Source organism: Polyergus mexicanus, unplaced genomic scaffold, assembly GCF_030449975.1.
Source record: "Polyergus mexicanus isolate NDT 795.1 unplaced genomic scaffold, iyPolMexi1.0 SCAF_12, whole genome shotgun sequence".
NCBI lineage: Eukaryota > Metazoa > Arthropoda > Insecta > Hymenoptera > Formicidae > Polyergus > Polyergus mexicanus.
Genome location: NW_027223332.1, coordinates 3,691,420 through 3,709,189, shown reverse-complemented (window position 1 = coordinate 3,709,189; position 17,770 = coordinate 3,691,420). Strand labels below are relative to the sequence as shown.

At 38.5% G+C, this 17,770-nt stretch overlaps 1 pseudogene; it reads left to right on the top strand.

Annotated features, from left to right (window-relative positions):
* The first annotated feature begins 7,464 nt into the window (after positions 1-7,464).
* Positions 7,465-9,189, top strand: LOC138938360 (uncharacterized; annotated as a pseudogene).
* Positions 9,190-17,770: the final 8,581 nt, after the last annotated feature.

Genomic DNA, 17,770 nt, shown 5'->3' with positions numbered 1-17,770 from the left:
AAGCAGTGGTATCAACGCAGAGTACTACATCGAACGGCTGCGATTCGGGCTCGTAACCCACCAATCGTACACCCGCCTGCGATTCACCCTCGTCGACCGTCGCCGGTTCGTCCTCGTCCTCCATCGGCTGCGATTCGAGCTTCTCGTCGATCGGCCGCGATTCGGGCTCCTCGCCGATCGGTCGCGATTTGGGCTCCTTGCCGATCGACCGCGATTCGGGCTCCTCGTCGATCAGCAATGCGACGACTCGCCTAACGTCGGCGTCGCGCTCGCGAAGCCGGTCGATTAACTCAGAGATGGCGAAGTCGCGCTCGCGCTCGTGAAGCCGGTCGATTAACTCAGAGATGGCGAAGTCGCGCTCGCGCTCGTGAAGCCGGCCGATTAATTCAGGGACGACGAAATCGCGCTCGCGAAACTCAAACCGCTCGGGGGCTCGCGCGACGTCGCGTCGGCGAGCCCCCGCGCTAATAAAAGATTATAATTTATTATTAAAAGTATTATAAAAAATCCCGATCGAATACTTACATTAAACGCGTGATATCTATGTCTCCGTCCAACTGAAAGGCGAGTCTAAACGAATCCGGACTGTTCTCGATAACACCTTGCGCTTCCACGCGCAGATCCGAGGCGAGGTCTCCCAGAACGTAGGACTTTATCGTTTACATTAATGTAATCGGCCGCGTTAATTATCTACTCGATTCGTTCCATATCGAACAGTTCGCGACCGATTTTAACTCTCGCTGCTTCGCACCCCGCCGTTTCGCGTTTCGTCGTCTCGTCACTTCGCTATCTCGCGAGCGAGAATACTTTGACGCTTTTCGAAACAATCTCGCGTTTATAAGGATCGACGCGCGGATGCCGCGGTACGAGTTATCAATCGCGCCGCGTCTTCTTTCCGCGACTGCACCTCTAATCGCTCGACTCGAGCGGAGACGAACGAGTAATAAAGATAGATTATAGAGGAAAATAATAAAAATAGGTTTTAGAGAAAAATAATAAAAAAATTACGCGATAAGAGGAACTCGAGCGCTAGATAACGCGCATCCCGGATATTCGGCGAACGTTTATCGTCACCGGAACGGGTACGTTTCTCTAATCGCTCGTCGAGTGTCTTTCTTAGGGGACAAACGAATAATGAAAATAGAAATAATAAAAAAGTAAAACCGCGAGAGGAACTCGAGCGTCCGCTAGATAACGCGCATTCCGAACGCTCGACCGATGTTCGCTCGTCGAAAGGAGCGCGTTTCTCTAATCGAGGCGGATCGCGACTCTCCCTCGAACGAATCATCGACGCATGTCCCCCTCCCGCCACATACATCAAATTCGTCGACGATAAAAATAGGCGTCTCGCGGAACGCGCGAATCAATCGCGCCTGGCGTCTCTCGATAGTTTCCCGCGTCTTTTCTCGCTCCGCGCGATGACTAACGCGAGGACGGCTCTTCTCGTTCTAGCGACGACGCTCATCGCCGCCACGGCCGCCGCGCCCTTCGACTCGAAGAAGATCGAGGCGCTCGTCGCTAACCTTCGCGCGCGACCCGCTACGCCCCGATATACTGATATCGTATCGAACGGGCGCGTACACTTACGCGAATCGTCGGAACGTCGGCGTTTGCCCGGCGATCTTCTAGCTCACGCGTTCTTTCCTTCTGGAGCGACCGACTTCACGTCGGAGATACACGTCGACGATTCGGAACCGTGGCACGTATATCTAAACAAGAATCCTCCCGACACGCATCACCTGCTGCAAACGCTAACGCACGAGATCGGCCACGCGTTGGGTCTACAGCACAGCATGCGCAATGACTCGATAATGTTCCCGTATATACCCGACATCGAGAATCAATTTCCGGTTAAGCTAAGCATAGAGGACGTTCTCGCTATACAGAATCTGTACGGATCTCACGACCATGAAAACTATCCGACGGCGACTCCCGCGACCACCGCGGCGCCCTCGACGACGAGCGTCGCGCCGACTGACCCAGTGCGCACGGATCTCTGAGCGTTGCGGCGCGTGGATGCCGCGCTGATAATGAATCGCCGATTGTACATAGCTAATCGCCGCAACGTGTGGTCGGTCGACGTGATCGAGAGACGCTACGGTAGACCCATGACGCTCACGGATTACGCGACGTTTCTTCCGGCGAATTTCACGCGCCTATCCGCCGCGTATCGAAGACTCTCGGGCGATCTCGTGCTATTCGCGGACGATTCGATCTACCTCGCGGAATATCCCAGCCTTAAGCTAAAATCGGGTTGGCCGAGATATCTCCACGATATCGGACTTCCCCGAAACGTTAAGATCAACGCATCGATAAACACGCACACGGGACGAACCTACGCTATCTACGACGATGATAACATCGCGGAGATCGACGAGTGTCTCATAATATTCGTTAGACACGCTCCGTTAAAAGATATATTTCCCGGAATTCCGTCCGCGATAACGTCGGCCTTCCGATACATCGACGGTAATCTATATTTCTTCGCCAAACGTCAGTTCTACGCCTTCAACCAATTCACGAATATTGTAACCTTGGCGAGTCCTTTCGATCTACACGCGCTCGGCATCGAGTGTCCTGCGGACGGACTGGTAAGGCAATTGCGCGATCTCCTCAGTCGCGTCTATCGTCTCGGCGACGTGACCGAGAGAGAGAAGATCGACGAAGAGAACGACCAGAACGACCCCTCCGTCATTTTTTAAAAATAGAATATAAGAGAGGAAGAAGCGATCTCTACGCGAGTATATAAAGACCGTCCATCCGTTAAGCGTTTCATTATTGACAGAGAACGCCGAAGCCAACGAGCGAGAAAGAAGGAGCGACGATGTACGCGACAATGGGGGGGCAACCGCAGCAGCAACAGTCGTTCGACGATCGATCGAGGCTAACCGAGCGAAATCGCGAAGATAGCGCGGAATACGCTAAAAAAGCTAAAAAGGACATGGGGTAAGACTATTAACCGTTTATTCGAACTAATAATCCACTAGCACCGTTTCTCTCATCGCCCCCGCGTCTATTTTCAGACGAGATCGCGATCGGACGCCGAGACGCGACGCGGACGTCTCGATCGCGCGACCGCTCAGAATCTTAGGAAGACGCTATCCTTTGACCAAAACCGCGTACAAACATCTAGAGGTCAGCGTTAACGTCAGCCGACCCTCTTTCGTGGAAATCGTCCTCGGAGATTGTCACGGCAAGGAGATCTTGCTGACGCCGGATACGTGGAAGAAACTGCTCGATCTACGATCCACGCTTCTGTCGCTCCGACGACCGCGACGAGGCGCGCCCTCCGGCGCCGATATACATCGGACAGTTGACGCTACGATTCGGCAAACTCAACAATCTCCGAATACTCCATCTCGAAACGTCCAAGGTTCGTCTGGCCGTAACGAAGAGCACCGTCGTAACTATATTAAATCTGGAACTTTGCGTCAACCGCATCGTTGCATCTTTAAGCAATGCGTTTAACCGCGCATGTGAATAACAAGCTGACTCGTTTCCTCGACATCGCGGCAGGCGCTCGCGATACGACGCTTATTCCACGATGATACGCGAGAGCGATAACTTCGACCGCAACGATCTGATCGATTGCGAGCTGCAGGCTCTGCTCTTCGGGGAATCGTGATACGCTTATCCGCGTACTCGTATTATCACATTATTAATATATAAAATATTGTATTATTAATATATTAAAAATATCGTAAAAGGAAACAATAAAAACGCTCCTCCTCTCTCGCTAGAACGACGATATCTCTTTATTCCACGACCTTTCGAAGATCCACCGTCTCGCTCGAGCGATAAAAAACGCTCGTATCGCCGTTAACGCGCGCCGCGAAAAGAGAAAAGCGATAAAAAACGCTCCTCTCTCCGTTCGACCGCCCTCCGACGATCCTCCGTCTCCCTCGACGCCGGACACCCGGCGACCGCTCGCGGATCGCGCGCTAGAAGCGGCGCGCGTCCCTAAAGAACGAGTCGCGTCAAGGTCGAGTCGGGGAGAAACCGCGACCCCCGATCGATTCGAGCGCCATCTCCCGGGCAATCTCGTCGACTCGTACCCGCTCCCCCGTGACGTCACGCGCCCCTCCGATCTCCCTCTCCTCTCGCCCCGCCTTCCCCCCGGCCACGCTTCCCGTCACGCCCTACGTACTCCCCTGTCCCCCCCCCCCGGCCCCACCAACTCCCAGTGGTCGTCATTCTATCTCTTTCTAGGCATATCTCTGTCCTTTTCTCTCTCACGGACTTCTCTCTCGCACTCATGGAACTAAATAGGCTTGAAACCAACCTAAATATCCTACTCATTTGAATCTATACTTTTTTTATTTTACTTTATAATTAATATCATATACTGGGTGGCCCATTTTAATCCATTCAGTCGAATATCTCAAAAACCAAGCCCGGAAGAGAAAAATGTTTCAGACAAAAGTTGCTTGGTTTCGAGGGGGCCATAAGATGATACCATTGGTTGACCTTGGAAAATCATTTGAAGGTCATGTAAAGGTCAACTTTAAAATCTTAAATGGAAACTCCCATTTTTTATTTAGTATTCTTATAGCTGACATCGAGAGCTTTCCAAAACACTATACTAAAGTATTTTTTTATTAAGTACTTTTTGAGTTATTTTATATTTTAATCTGACATATTTTGATATAAAAAATTAAATATCTCATAAAATATTTAGTTTTTGATAATCTTACCGTAATACTTCTATGTACAGAATAATGAGACAAATCAATTAGTATAAAAAAAAATTGTTTTTAAGAAAATTATTTCAATGTATTTTTTTAATAATTATTTGTTTTTTTGGCACTAATTAATTTGTCTTATTATTCTGTACATAGAAGTATTACGGTAAAATTATCAAAAACTGAATATTTTACGAAATATTTTATTTTTTATATCAAAATATGTCAGATTAAAATATAAAATAACTCAAAAAGTACTTAATAAAAAAATACTTTATTATAGTGTTTTGGAAAGCTCTCGATGTCAGCTACAAGAATACTAAATACAAAATGGGGGTTTCTATTTAAGATTTTAAAGTTGACCTTCACATGACCTTCAAATGATTCTCCAAGGTCAAACCAATGGTACCATCTTATGGCCCCCTCGAAACCAAACAACTTTTGTTTGAAACATTTTTCTCTTCCGGGCTTGGTTTTTGAGATATTCGACTGGATGGATTAAAATGGGCCACCCAGTATACAGGGTGATTCAAAACAACCTTCTGCCCTTACAATGTCATATACTTGACACTATTCTAAGACGATTTTTCCTTTGCCAAAATTTTTTTCGAGGCTTAGTTTTTAAATTATAAGCCAAAATAGTTAAGGAATTACGGGCCGCGTACGCGAGGCAGGCAGGGGTGGCGCAACTCACCGTCCGATGCTGGTGATTACGTGAGGCGCTCGCTGCGATCAACTGTTTGCTACATACGATGGAGTGTATGTGTGAGAGAGAACGTATACGCGTATACACACACATACACATTCTCTCTCTCTCTCTCTCTCTCTCTCTCTCTCTCTCTCTCTCTCTCTCTCTCTCTCTCTCTCTTTCTCCCTCTCTGTCTCTTTTACACCCATCGTATGTAGCAAACAGCTGATCGCACACACGCACTCTCTTTCTCTCTTCTTTATCTTTCTCTTTTATATCCATCGCGTATAGCAAACAGCTGATCGCACACACGCACTCTCTTTCTCTCTCTCTCTCTCTCTCTCTCTCTCTCTCTCTCTCTCACACTGATTCTTACCTTTTATGTCAGTGCTGGGATTTACTTGCACATTTCGACCCGATTCCGTAGCTCACGCCTATTGCCCCCCACTCACCGCTCGTGCGTTAGCAACGAGTCGCCAGATATGCGTAACTAAGGACCGCGACGCTTCGTCTCAGGAGCGTTTATATGCAAGAATGCCCAAATATAATAATAAGACAATACTTTTCTAAATACAGCGCGAAAATTCTTAGAATTAAAAGTATTGTCTTATTATTATATTTGGGCATTCTTATATACGGACGCTCCTGAGACAAAGCGTCGCGTTCCTTAGTTACGCGTATCTGGCGACTCGTTGCTAACGCACGAGCGGTGAGTGGGGGGCAATAGGCGTGAGTCACGGAATCGGGCCGAAATGTGCAAGTAAATCCCAGCACTGTTTTATGTAGTAATTCGTTGCCCTCATACGACTCAATAAGTAATACTTCCGTACGATAAAACGAGTAACAAGCAAACTTTTTTCACTCATAAATTGTACCACTTATCGAACTTTTACGAATTAATCTACGCACTTTATCGATAAATTGAATTTATTAACTATTATAACGGTTAATCACAATCTACCGATTACTACCGATTAATTATTAAAATATCTCGAAGAAAGAAACGCGTTATTCGATGCGGAAACTGCGCGACGACACAAGCAAGTTATATCGGTACTAGCGTTGCCGGCATGCCGGCTGCCGGCTGCCGAACAACTGAATGTATCACATTACGCGTGATCGACGCGGACGCTATCATGTATCCCGTGATCGGCTAAAGCCTCCGACATTGTAAATTCGATAGTTTCGAAAACATAAAACTATAAAATATGATAATATAATGACGTATAATAACATCGTTTTTTTTTTAATAAATTCAGTTTATCGATAAAGTGCGTGGATTAATACGTAAAAGTTCGATAAGTGGTACAATTTGTGAGTGAAAAAAAGTTTGCTAGTTACTCGTTGTATCACACGGAAATATTACTTATTGATCGTATAAGGGCAACGAATCTCTACATACAAGGTAAGAGTCAGTGAGTGAGAAAGAGAGAATGTGTATTTGTGTGTATACGCGTATACGTTCTCTCTCACACATACACCCCATGTAGCAAACAGTTAATCGCAGCGAGCGCCTCACGTAATCACCAGTATGGGACGGTGAATTGCTCCGCTCCTGCCTGCCTTGTGTTACGCGGCCCGTAATTCGTTAACTATTTTGGCTTATAATTTAAAAACTAAGCCTCGGAAAAAATTTTGGCAAAGAAAAAATCGTCTTAGAATAGTGTCAAGTATATGGTTGGACATTGTAAGGACAGAAGTGTAAGATTAATTAATATACTTTATTTATTGGTAAGAGAATACAGTCCGAACCGATAAGAGTTTGCTATTAACGTTTTACTAACTCGACAACTACTTTCAGATTCTCCCAGATCTCTCCCTGTGTTCGCTGAGCTACGCCGTTTTATACTCAACTTCTCGTCTCCCTCATAGTTCGATATCTATCGATATGCCTCGTGGCGTGACCCTATTCGCTCTTGTCGGCCCGACATATCTCGAACTCGAACGGATCTTAGACCTAACGGGTGTTCTAACCGCATGTTTGTTAACGGGTGCTCTTAATGTAACTTCCATCTTACAGAAGGTTGTTTTGAATCACCCTGTATATATAGATATATATATAGATATATATTTACAGAAAGAAAGGATATAGAGATGGAGAAACGTCCCAAACGGACTGTCATCAAACCGCGACAATATCAGACGACATCTTCGGACGAGGCGGATTCAGAAAGAAGAACATTCGTGGAGCCACAGAGCAGCCAATTAGAAGACGATATTGCTGAGTTACGGGGAGTATTAGAAAATAATTCTCCCCCGATATTGATATGCATGCTCACTCTAATCATTCACTTACTTACACACCTTTAATTGATCACACCAAACGTGCCAATAATACACAACACACTAGTGACACAACACATTTATTGACTTATACACAATCAATTGTCAATCATACAACACAAGCATTCTGTCCCAATGATACAACACATTCATTAGCTTACACACAACCATTAACTACTAATCATACAACACAAGCACCTTTCATGTATGATAAATCACAATCATTATCCTACGCACAAAACTTTCATCATACAACGCAAACATTCACACACGAACCACATGCGTCCGTTACTCATACACACAACCACAATACATTGATAACAGATTAAATACACCATATAATACTCAGTTACAGACTTCAAACTGCCCGATTGAAATTCGTCGCCTGCCAAGCCCTGCACCATTATCATCACGAGCTCCAGGAACAGGAGAATTTTATGATATGAGACCAGACATTCAGTGAGTATACATTGATTAAACAAAGAAATTTTTATAATCGAAATATATGTATGTTATATTCATATACATGTTAATAAATGTTTACAGAGCAATACATGGAAGAATAGATCACCTAGCTTTGGAAATGCAGTAAGTTTTAAACATATTAGATACATAAATATACTAAGGACGAGAGCACAGCCTTATGCATAAACACAACCATAAGTATAAGGAAATTGATTGATCCATAAGTATATGCATAAAAAATGGACCAATTTCCTTATGCTTATGATTATGATTATGCACCTAAGCATCTGTACTTCCGGCTTAAATATCAGTCATTTTATATCTTAACATTATTATATATATTATTTATACATATTATATGCTCTTTACAGAAAAATCCATCAAAAGCTAGACAAAATATTAATGCAGCAAAGCAATAGCCGAAGGCATGTGCCCGAAGAGCCAGCTATTTTACCAATATCGTCAGTGGCAAATGTGGAAGAATTTGAAACTGTCAATGACGAAGAATATATGAAATTGGTATGCAAAACATAATTTCATCTTATATATAATTTTAATAAACTTGATGCAAATACATGTAAATAAAAATATTTTTGTGTGTAATTTTGCATGTAAATGCAATATTTTTTACAGGTGAATTATTTGATATTTATTGGCGGTTTCAATGCCAAGGAAAGTATTGGTTTATGTGTGAAGGAAGTTTTTCAAGATTCCCTGATGATCTCCTACACTTGGTTTGGCCGTGAGGAAAACCAACGGTCATTATATAATACTTGCTTAGTAAAAGCTATTTACAGTATGATACTATTATACATAATATTAAATTTATATATAAATGATATCACTATTTTAATTATAATGTTTTGCAGATGCCATCTGCGAAAACAAAAATTTTGAGAAATCAATGTGGGCTGCATTTCAAACATATATGCGGGATGCTGTGCGGACGGCCAAACAAAGACATCGAAATAAGAGTCGCAACAATTCGGATCGTCCGGAAGGAGGCCATTCAAAAAAAAGAGAACGTGGAGCAACGAACACGATGAAATGGTCCAATCAAAAGAAAATTAGGTCAGTTGTATAAAACAAAATATGTATTCTTTTTATATGATCAAAATTTGGCCCCGTAGATAATTCTACTCGTCTTCTTTTATCTTTTTTTTCACGATGCTCCTTAATTCCATCGCTTTCTTATATTTCTAATCTAATTCCATTTCTCTCTCTCTCTCTCTCTCTCTCTCTCTCTCTCTTTCTCTTTCTTTCTCTCTCTCTTTTTGTCTTTCTCTTATATGCGACTATTTATTTCATACAACAATGAGAGCCAAAGAGAGATTAATGTACATCAATTATCTATTACTTTTTATTGTCTTACTTGACATTATTAAATATGTCACATTCGAAAGATATCAAGATAGAAAATGTAGTAATAAAGAAAAGAAATATTGTGGTAATACATTAATTCTAAATGAGAAAAAAAAACTTTTTTAATTATAAAAGGATGATATATTTGGTGTATAATAAAATGAAAATAATGCAAGTCACAAAGTAATAATATAAAAATATTTCGTCTCATTTTTCAAAGCTTAGCGTTTGATTGTAATATCTTAGCTTTTTTCTTTCGGTATTTTTCATCGACCGTACTTATTTTTATAATAATATTTATATGTAAAGACATAAGTCTTTACATATTGTTCGGGAGTCGACCTCGACGAGATCGCCCGAAACTGAAAGAAACGCTCAGAGATGAGCGAGAAGCGATGTGTAACGCGAATCCGTAGATTCGCTGGAGGATAAGGTGTTGATAGACAAGATTCGAATGCAGATTATTTTGATTTCGTTTTATTTAGAAGAATAGGAGCGAGCGACGGCACGTATTCCGCAGTTCCGACGGATATCTTGATTGTCCTGTTAATTACTGTCCTTTTGCGCGGTTCGGAAATCTTGATTTAGAGCTTCTTGCTAGAAACTCTCGCGATAACGGAAATCTTGACCGCTGGATGGAATTTAGCGCGAGGCAGAGGACATTCGCGATGCGGATAACGAGCGTCGACTCTCGGACTCCAAACAATTAATTTTCACAATGTCTTAGCACGAAAAGAGAAAATAATACAGCGTGAGATTTTCCCGAATTGACCGCCGTGAGAATATGTGCGCGATCGGATGTGAGACAATTCGATTTTGAGACGAGTAAGCCACTGTAACTCCGATACGAGCGAGAATAGAGAAAGAAAGTTGATCGAGCTCGATGAACGTCGACCGGCTCGAAACCTCGAAACGTCGTTACAGGCAGACTAAATCAACCGACCGCGGAAACTCGCGCTCTCGAGTGTGACCAGAAACAGGTCCCGCGGCTCACGGCTCAGCAATGGAGGGGATAACGCACACAAGCGCGAACCGCGTACATGTGCGCTCTGCGCTTCGGTAGTTTCGGAGAGTAGAGAAGAACAGACATATGTTTCCGTCTTCTTCTCACTTTCTACCGAGCTGGCAACGATGGTTGCGTTCCGATATTCACTGCCAGTACTGAAAATCTATAGTCCATGTCACGTGCACTATAGATTTTCAGTACTGGCAGTGAATATTGGAACGCAGCCGAAAGCAATGTTGATTGCTTGGCTTATTACATACGATAGCGTTAAATGTTTCTCTGACTCGTGAACTTTTTATTATGCATATATGTATATATATATATATATATATATATATATATATATATATATATATATAAAATATTTTTTTGTTATGCTATATTAGTATAGCATTAGCTATAGTTTATAAGTTTTATTGTGATATAGTAAAAGTAATATATTTACATATAAGGACATATGCAATTTTTTAATTACTTTATATTACTTTAATAATTACTTTATTAATTATTTACACAAATATGTGTTTGTGTAAGATTATAAATATTACAATAATATAAGAACAAAGAGTGAATGGACTTCCATACCACCCATGAGGTTCCACTAATGGCGCGTTAGATTTTTTTATTACATGGATCTTTGCCTGGAGCCCTATTGTACCACATTTTATTCATGTTTTATATAGAAATAATATATTTTACATATCTATTTTATCTTATATCTTATGTGATATCTTTTACGGACAAAATACATGGATGATAAAATTCAAAAAATAAATCTTTTATCAATTAAAATAAATTTTTCCTTTAGACTACCGATATTATTTTTAATGATATTTACCTGAAATATTGTCCAATATGTTCATTGTTTTTCTCGAGCAGATTTCTGCTTGTGTTTACAAATAAACGCACAGCCTGTCGTGTCCGCTCGTCTCGATATGCCCAAATCAGCTAACAAAGTATTTTTTTCTTGTTATTGTCTCAGAACAATTTCGTTGTTTTTAAACATGTAGAATAGGCTCTCGTCTCTTTTCTCGCCGAAACGTCGACTAGATAAGTAGTACGCGGGCACAGAATCAATATAAATTATATCAATTCAAATTTCATTTCAATAGATTATATCAATTCAAACTTATCTGGAATTCTTTACGCTGCTACCTTTCGTTTTAATAATTTTCTCTAAACAGTGCTCTTATATGAAATCTTAATGTTCAGAAAGTTTATTCATGTCCTTTATAGACATAATATATTTTACATATCTACTTTATCTTATACCTTATGTGATATCTTTTACGGACAAGATTCGCGGATGATAAAATTTATGGAACTATTCCAATTGTAAGTCTCAAATTTATTTATATTTTTATCTGTTATATTTATATATTTATATTACATTCTTCATTGTATTTATTCATTATATTTATTCATTATATATATATATATATATATATATATATATATATATTTCATTCTTAGAGTCTTTGTTGTTGACAATTCTATATAGAAATGTGTGATACATTAAAAAAGAAACCTAAGCGAAGCTTTTCAGAAGCTTGGCTTAGTGATGATCGATTTAAATTTTGGATACGCAAAGTATCATTTGACGATAGCCTTTCCCATTGTATTATATGTAATAAAAATTTTTCGTGCGGTTTATCGCACGTTATAAGACATGCGGATTCTGCGTGTCATAAAGAAAATGCATCATTATTAAATAATAACAATATAAGTTCAAATACAATAATACGAAAACGTTTTAAACAACAATGGTTAGAGATCGATTTGTTTAAGCCATGGCTACGCGAAGTATCAGATGACGTTAATTCATTTTTCTGCGCGTTTTGTAATATATCTGTTATTGGTGGTTTGTCTCAAATCTATCGTCACGCAGAATCCAAGCAACATATTATAAAATGTAAAGAAAATGAAACAAACAAATCCAGTGAAGATATGAATGTGAACGAATCACTTTTGTCATTTGAAGAGCGAAAGAAATCAGCAGAAATTCGCTATGCCGCGTTAATTGCTGATAAAAATATTTCGCATCGAACGGCAAAAGATATTCTTACTCTTTTTCAAGAAATAGGAAAAGATTTTAATGTTTTGAAAAATATGAGTATGGGCCAAACAAAATGTACGAGTATAATTTCAAATGTGTTATGTCCGATTGAGACGGATCGTATAGTTAACAGCATTCAAAACACTAAATTTTCAATTTTTATTGATGAAACATCTGATATTTCAAATGAAAAATGGATGACGTTTCTTGTTCGGTATGTTGATTCGAAAACATTAAACATTCGCTCGCAATTAGTTAAAATTAATTAATTAATATTGATGCGAGAGACTGCAGCGCAGAAAAATTGTTTAATGCTTTTAAAGCTGAAATGTGGAAATTGAATATTCCATTTTTAAATATTGTTGCTTTATCATGTGACAATGCATCCGTAATGACGGGAAAACATCTTTCATTTAAAAAAAAGCTGAAAGAGATGTGTAAAAATTTAATTACACTTCCATGTCCTTGTCATTCCACTGCATTAGTTGCGCATGCCACATGCGCTAAAATACCGGATTATTGCGAGGAATTTTTAAAAAAAATCGTGAATTTTATTAACGGTAGTCCAAAACGTTCGGCAATTTATCAAGAGTTCTGTGAATGTTTTCAGCAAACAAACTTAAAAATTTTAAAGTTGTCTGATACACGGTGGCTTTCTCATCATTCATGTGTTGAAAGACTTCTTGAGTCTTGGGATACTATCAAGTTATTTCTGAATGAAATTACCATAAGCAAAAGAACAAAGTCTGGAACATATTTATTATCTATGATGCAAAATCTAGATATAAAATCCTATTTCTTATTTTTACAGCATATTTTAAATTTTTTTAATTCATTTAATGCATTTTTCCAAGCTGTGGAAACTAGAATACATTTATTGCAGCCAAAGTCAGTAGAACTTTTAACCACAGTTTGCAAACATTTTTTAAAGTCAGAGCATTTGAATAATTTATGTGATAATATTAAATTTGATGAAAAAGAGAATCAAAAATTGTTAGAAGAAGTTTCTTTAGGATCTGAATGTGAAGATTACCTCGATGAATTAATGAAGGAAGGACATGCAGATATAGTTGCAAATGTTCGAAAGAATTGTTTGCAATTTTATGTAACTGCCGCCGAAGAAATTTATAAAAGATTACCAATTAATGATAAATTTTTATCAAAATTAAAAGTTTTCGAACATAACCTAGTATTATTAGATATTGATAGAGAAACATCATTCAATGATGTTTCTTTTATCGCTGAAACTCTTGGCGGGTTTGACGAAAACGGTTTGAAGAAAGAATGGCTTACTTTACATCTAGATTTTACAATAACAGAAAAAGAAAAGCTATTAAAATTAAGCTTTGATGATATGTGGAAACAAATTTTACAAAGTCAGTATTCCACTAATATTAATAAATATCCCAATCTCAAACGTCTTTTGAATGCAGTTATCACTTCCAAATTCAAATGCCGATCCAGAAAGAATGTTTTCTGTTTTAACAGATTTAAAAACAAAAAAACGAAATAAACTTTCGTCTTCCTCTATAAATGCTATTTGTGTTTTGAAATCAGCATTGAAAGCAAGAAAAGAAACCATTCTAAACATGGAGATTGATGAGAAGCATTTATCTCTCATGTCGTCGGACAAATTATATAACACTCCTCCTAAAAAACAAAAAAGCAGTCTTACATTATATGCTGCAGATGTTTGTGATATTGCTGGTCCCTCAACATCTACCGATATGCAATAATAATGTTCAGGAGATAATGACTTATATTTTATGGCCATTATTATTCATATAATATAATATAATAAAAAAAGTTGCTTTACTTATTTTCTTGTAAAAATATCATGTCGGTAATAGATATTATGTCTCCAAAAGACACCATATTTGTAAAAGACGCGTCTACAAATTTTCATGTCTGTAATAGACATTATGTTTGCAAAAGACATAATAAAGTAAATATGTAAAAAAATATTATGTCTACAAGAGACATCAATAAAATGTGGTACAATAGGGCTCCAGGCGAAGATCCACATAATAAAAAAATCTAACGCGCCATTAGTGGAACCTCATAGGTGGTGTGGAAGTCCATTCACTCTTTGTTCTTATATTATTGTAATATTTATAATTTTACACAAATATATATTTATGTAAATAATTAATAAAGTAATTATTAAAGTAAAGAAATAAGAAATCGCATATGTCCTTACACGTAAATATATCACTTTTACCATATCATAATAAATAATAAAACTTAATATAGTATAACGAAAAAATGTTTTATATAACTATGTATATATATACATAATAAAAAGTTCACGAGTCGGAAAAGCATTTAACGCTGTCGTATGTAAGCCAAGCGATCAACATTGCCTTCGTTGCCAGCTCGGTAGAAAGTGAGAAGAAGACGGAAAACATATGTCTGTTCTTCTCTACTCTCCGAAACTAACCGAAGCGCAGAGCGCACATGTACGCGGTTCGCGCTTGTGTGCGTTATCCCCTCCATTGCTGAGCCGTGAGCCGCGGAACCTGTTTCTGGTCACACTCGCTCTGCTGATGAGAATAACAAGGTTTTTTTCGACGTCGAACCTTCGAGATCCAGCTGTTTGTCACAGTTTTTCATTTCGAATATCACGCGATCACGCGCTGATCGGCTGATCGACGATGTTTATCCTCGCTCGTGTTTTGATGTAGTCTTTTATTGTTCGAATTTGTCGGTTGAATTTGCCGTTTAATTCCATCGACTGAATTTAATGTTTCAATTCTGAACAGATTAAATTTCCAAAATTTGTTTTGCTATATAAACATAAATATGCAACTCATTGTTTAACCATTTATAAGTGACCTAAAAATATTAATTACGCATTAAATACATTTATATATAAAATATAAATAAACATTTACATTTTCAGAATCAAAAGTAACGAGTAATTTTTAGATCCGCAAAATGTTTGTGTATACTATAGAAATGCTTCGATATGATTGTATCATTTTGTTATTCTATATAAAGCCAAATCAGTGCTCGGATTTAGTTGCACATTTCGGCCCGATTCCGTGGCTCACGCCTATTGCCTCCCACTCACCGTTCGTACGTTAGCGACGAGTCGCCAGATATGCGTAACTAAGGAGCGCGACGCTTTGTTTCAGGAGCGTCCGTATATAAGAATGCCCAAATATAATAATAAGACAATACTTCTCTATAATTAAAAGTTTTTCTTCAATATTTTATATCAATGAAATATAAAATATTGAAGAAAAACTTTTAGAATTTTGATAATTTTCGCAGTGCATTTAAAAAAATATTGTCTTATTTATTATATTTGGGCATTCTTACATACGAACGCTCCTGAGACAAAGCGTCGCGCTCCTTAGTTACGTGTATCTGGCGACTCGTCGCTAACGCACGAACGGTGAGTGGGGGGCAATAGGCGTGAGCCACGGAATCGGGCCGAAATGTGCAACTAAATCCGAGCACTGAGCCAAATAATAAAAATGTGTATTCAATGCTGTTGTTTTTATGATATTTTTGGTAGAATTCTTACAAGATTTATTTTGCTATATTAATATAAACTCATTGCTTTTAGCCATTTGTAAGTTAACCTAAAAACGTTAATTATGCATAAATTACATTTATATATAAAATACAATCAAACATTATATACACGAATGCGCGTTCGCGCGTATAATTACCAACTTATCGTTATCGAAAACATGGCCAGCCAAAATCTCCAAATATTTCTTCGATTTCTTCATAATCATTTCCCAGTAATGTATTTATGACAAATATGTTATAATTGATAATGCACAGATTCACTCCCACTGTAAGCATGCGCTTAGTTTTATTAATGTAACCTAACTTTGCTCGATATGACATCGATTAAAAGAAATCACTTCTCTTCCTTACACTATTCCGCGTTACTAATTTCTTTTCACTTTATCACTTCTCTTCGTTGTTGCATTATTCCGCGATACTCTTATCACTTTTCGTCTTTTCGTTCCATTATTCCGCGATATATACTATTATCCTTAACATTTTTCATTTTGTCCTCGCGATAAAATAATAATGTAAGGTTATAAGAGTATACACAGAGTAATCCGGAACAAGTATAGTGTTTCTGAAGGATTGAATTTCTGAATCAATTCTAAGACCATTTCTCCTTTACGAAAATTTTGTCTGTAGCTTAATTTTTAAATTATAAAAGAAAATAGTGAGCGAATTACGGGACGAGTATAGAAGGTAGGCTGGGGTGGCGCAACACACTTATGTAGCGCTCGCTACAGTTGATCGAGCGCTACAGCGTACTCGTCCCGTAATTCGCTCATTATTTTCTTTTATAATTTAAAAACTAAGCTTCAGGTGAAATTTTCGTAAAGGAAAAATCATCTTAGAATTGATTCAGGAATTCAATCCTTCAGAGACACTACACTTGTTTTGGATCACCCTGTATAAACTCTTATAATTTTACATTATTATTTTATACATATGCACGTACATACACAACATTGTCTCTCAAGACGAATCGTACACTCAAGCGAATAATCGTACATAAGCGCTGCACATGCGCCTTGAGAGACAAAATCGCTTTGCGCGTGTGCGTGCAAGCATATGTACGTGAGAGTCTGAAACTTATGATTATGATGATAATGATGAAGAACGAAAAATGTCACAATTCTGGTATACGATCATCATTTCTCAGGATTGACTGCATCAATCTTATTCGAACCGGTCCGCAATCGAAAGCTTGTATTCCATATTATATAATAAAAATGCCATTAGATTTTTTATTGCGGCTTTAGTTATTAAAATATCTTAATCGAAAATTTACTAGACCTAAAATTCCGGATAAGCTACTTGATAAGGGGCGGCCCCTGTACATAGGCAAACCGTTGACAAGCCAGAAATTTTCATATATTTGACGTCGCGACGCTACCGCGTTGCTTGATCAACATATTAGATAATAGAAAATATATAATTCAAGATAATATATAAAATATTAAAAATTAAGATTTGGAAACTATTATATATTAAGAAATATTATTAAAATAATTGTATATTTATAAAATGTACACGTCTTAATGCGACCCAGAAACGCGAAATTTTTATACTTTGCTTTGGTGAAATTTGTTTTATGCGACTTAGAATTTATGAAAAATTTTCTTTCAAATTATATATCCTGTAAGATATATTTTGCAAGTCGAAGGAATCCTAATCGCACTAAACATCGATTATGAATTGAT